The sequence below is a fragment of the Gavialis gangeticus genome, unplaced genomic scaffold, assembly GCF_001723915.1.
Source record: "Gavialis gangeticus isolate Ggan-Ray unplaced genomic scaffold, GavGan_comp1, whole genome shotgun sequence".
In the NCBI taxonomy this organism is placed as follows: domain Eukaryota; kingdom Metazoa; phylum Chordata; order Crocodylia; family Gavialidae; genus Gavialis; species Gavialis gangeticus.
Window position 1 is genome coordinate 23481042 of NW_017729011.1, and position 4077 is coordinate 23485118.

Sequence of the window (4077 nt, forward strand, 5' to 3'; positions counted from 1 at the left end):
TGGGCAGCAGTGTGTGTGGACTTAATGTATCACATTAAATGAGTGTCAAGCTGCTACATCCTTCACTGCACTGGAAATGTTCCTCCCTAAAGGTCATGTTCGGAGGAGATATGACATATGAGATCGCAGTGGGGGTACAGGTCCTCTTACTCCACATCTACTGCGTTACCTACTACGGGTAAAGTGAAGATGACCTCTCATTGTGTGGGCGCTGCTCTACAATAAGTCCCTCTGGGTTTAGGAGCATAGACAGAGCATGCAGGATCCCAGGCCACACACAAGTTATTCCATTTGTTAACGTGTGGCTGGAGACCCCAGCACAAATCTCAGCAGTGCCATAGGAGGACTGACGTGATTAAGCACAGTGACAGGCCAAATCAGCAGAAGGCCAAAGCTATGCTCACAATCAAGCCACAGGTGTTTGGCTGTGACCGTCTATATGCCTACGAGGAGACAAGACAGTCACCGACAGGGTCGAAACAGACTGACCAGCTTCTGCTGTTTTGCAGCACTGAAAGGTGAAGAGCAGCCTCAGCAGTAAGGTTCAGCAGGGGCAGGTAACGTGGACTATGAAAACTATTGAACTATTTCACCACAAGATAAAAAGAGGGAAAAGCAGAACACAGAAATAGTATGACAACGAATTTGCAGATTGAGTGTTGGGATAAGCTCACCTTGGATAACAGTCACGGATTCAAATTTGTAACAGGAGTAGGAGAGATCTGTAAAAAGGTAATGCTGCTGATTAGAAGGGCCAGGTAGATGGGTTTCCTTGAAAGGAGACCCAAAAAAATGGGACTAATTTAAACCTGAAAAAAAAGAAGTGTGAGACAATATACACTAGCAAAATTAACAATAATCAATGGCATAGAGAAGGTCCTGCTTAGCCTACTAGTGACAGGGCTTGATGCCGATTATTTTTCCCCACAGCCCAAGGACAAAAGGATGTATTCTGAAAAGAAAAGGCAACAAAACGACAATGAGTAAAAGGAATTTTTATGCAACATTTCATTTGTGAAACTCACTGCAGTAAGCAACCAGCATAATAATAACAGTAGCATAACAACAGCAACACCACCACAACAAGGTTAGCTAGCTCTCCATATGGCATGGAAATCATCTGCCGTTACATTATCCAGAATGAAAATATCAAGCACCAGTCCACAAAGCATGGAAATCAATAAAAAAAGATCACTCCCCTGGGGGGTCAGGAATACATCTTCTTTCATCATGTGCAACTTGTCTGGACTCATTCAGCTTTGACTGCAATCAGAGTATATGCTGGACGAGATGGACCTGTTCAGGTATTTTAGTTCCTATATGAATTAGGAGCCCAAATATTAGTTAGTTCTGGTTATGGAGTGCATCACAAAAGAGAACCGTGTGTGTGTGTGCGTGCGTGTGTGTGTACACACACACACACAGCATTCGGAGAAGAAAAAACATTAGATTTTCTTATTTTGCAAATAGCAACAATTTGGTCAATGAAATCCAGAAGATAATTGCTACTATTCTGGTAAACTTGCATGAAATATGCATGAAGCTGGTTGCAGAAGTGTAATTTCAGACAGAATATGGCCCACCACATCCTCTCTCAGGTGCTCCTTCCTCCCCTCCAGCCCCCTCATCATCATAGTATATGAATGCAAAGCAAGCTTTGCTTTATCTTCAAAACACCCCTCAAAAGTGGGACAGTGCTGCTATTTCCATGAGATAAGGAGAGACTTAACTAACCTTCCCCCACTCTCTCCAAGACCAGGACAAAGCAGGGAATTGAACCCAAGTTTTCCAAGGGTAAGGCTGATCCCTAACTACTGGGCAGCCTTCACACATCCTGGAGCCATCCTACTTTGTTTACAGCATGGTGAATTTTAGATTTAGCACTCATCCTTGCATTCGAAAGAATAAAATAAAGAAACATTTTTTTGCAGTAAGATGATGAAGTGCATTCCTACAATAGCAATGATACCATGAAGTTCCTTGATCAACAGTACTGAAGTTTTAAAAGGTACTCGAATGGATGCTTGGTTGCTCTCCCAACAATGGGACCACAGGCTAGAAAGACTCATGGTGCCTTATTGTAAGAATAGAAGTGATCTGCATAACTGTGCTTAGCAAGAAGCTCAAGGATAGGCTGCAAACCCAGGGACTGAATACGGTGGGCTGGGATGCCCCTTCTAGTCCTATGTGCAATTATATTGTCCAGCATTCATGCATTATAGCTATGCTTTAAAAAAATGCCAATTATTCTACTGCACGCTGTTGTGCTAATATTCAGATTTTTTTTAAACAAATTTAAGGGCATTAAGAGGAAGAGCAGAAGCAGGGAATTTATCCTGCTAGCTTTTGCAGGAGAATTTGCTCCCTTATGAGCTCCTCAGCGAGTTCTCCAAAGCAAATTCAGCAAGCTAATAACAAAACCAAATCCTCTGTCCTCTCCTGGACACAAGGAGAAGAGCCCTTTTTTGCTCTAGCCCCACCACAGCAGCCTGGCTTGTCCTTGCACAAGCTCTTCCCTTCAGAGCCTGCTTCTTTCACTTGCTTTCTCTTTTCTAACTCCCCTCTTAGCCAAGGACGGGCTGTTCCCCCTTAAAGGGACAGCCCGCACTGTTACACAGAGATGCGGATTCAGCTCTAAGTTCTCCTCGTTCAAATGTGATAGCAAAACCCCCCAAAAAAGCAATTAGTTTAGCCTCTCACCGTTAAATCCATTAGTTACAGAACCTGACACTTGAAAAAGTAACCCTGCACTGTTCAGTGCAGTGCTGGGAAAGAATATTAATTATATTGCTGAATGCTGGCCAAAACACGCTCTGAAGGAAGAGCCATATAGCGGCCATTAAATATTTATTAATATAAAGAATTAAAAGTGATACTGTCCTTATCTGCAGTTCCCAGCTATGAGGTAACAGGAGGGGAAGTGGAGAACCAGTGCATATGCAATGAATAAAGTACTACGCTGCAAGGAAGAACTGCATTAGTTTCTCTTGCCCCAAGGAGCCAAGTGGGGGATCGTCTTTTCCTCCTTACTCCTGGAAAGCTCCCAGTTGGAGCTGGATCACCTGACACCAGTTGGGGACCTGCTCTAGAGCAGCGGTTCTCAACCTTTTTTTGTTCTAGAACCTATTTATAAACATCAGTGGCCAGTCCCGACCCCGTGCCCCTCACTCCAGACCTGTTGCCCCATGCCGCCATGCTCCAGCCCCACCATGTGTGGGGCATGGGAGGGCCCCAAGCAGCCCCTCACAGGCTGAAACTCTGCCTGCCTGCAAGGGAAAAGCCATAGTTTCCCACATTTTCCTCCTTTAAAGGAGAATCCATTTTTAAAGTTTGTTCATGACCCTTTCATATATTCTTGCAACCCACTTTTGGGTCATGACCCACAGGTTGAGAGATGCTGCTCTAGAGGTCTTCAGCCAATTTAATTAAGTAAAGGTCTGCCATAATATTGAGAAAAAGGCCTCAGAAAGGACATGATCTAAAGCCCTCTGAAATGAATGGAAATTTTCTACTGACTTCACTTGTCTCTGCATCAGGAGCTCTGGACTTAACCCCACAAGATACTTGGTGCCTGGCTTTCCCACCAAGTGCCAGGGGATCTACTGGTGCTGTGTTTCTCAGGACTGAGACCTCCTTGCCTGTGACCATTGAGGCTTTCTGCAGAGTGCCCCAAGAGGCTTTCTGCAGAGTGCCCCAATGTTCATGCCAGGGGATAAGACCCCAGAAATTAGAGAGCAAGTTACACTCTCTCCACACATGAGTGGGGCCTGTGCAAATGGGAAATGTTAGTGGAAAGGTCCTAAACCACTGCCCGCTGCAAAGACCAAACCCAGCAGCTCGGAGTCTGATCCAGCCCATCTTTACTCACCAGTGGCCTGATGCAGACACCCCTCGACTCGAGGAAAGGGAAGGTGTGCACCTGCACTGCTCTCTCTCTGCAAGATGTGCGCTCAGCACTGCTGATGTCAGCACATTCAAATCAAGACAGGGCTGTTTCCACATAAGGGTGAGCAACATCGGGTCCCTTGAACCACTTGCCTTCAAGTAAAACAGCAGTTTGGGGGGGGGGGGGGGGGG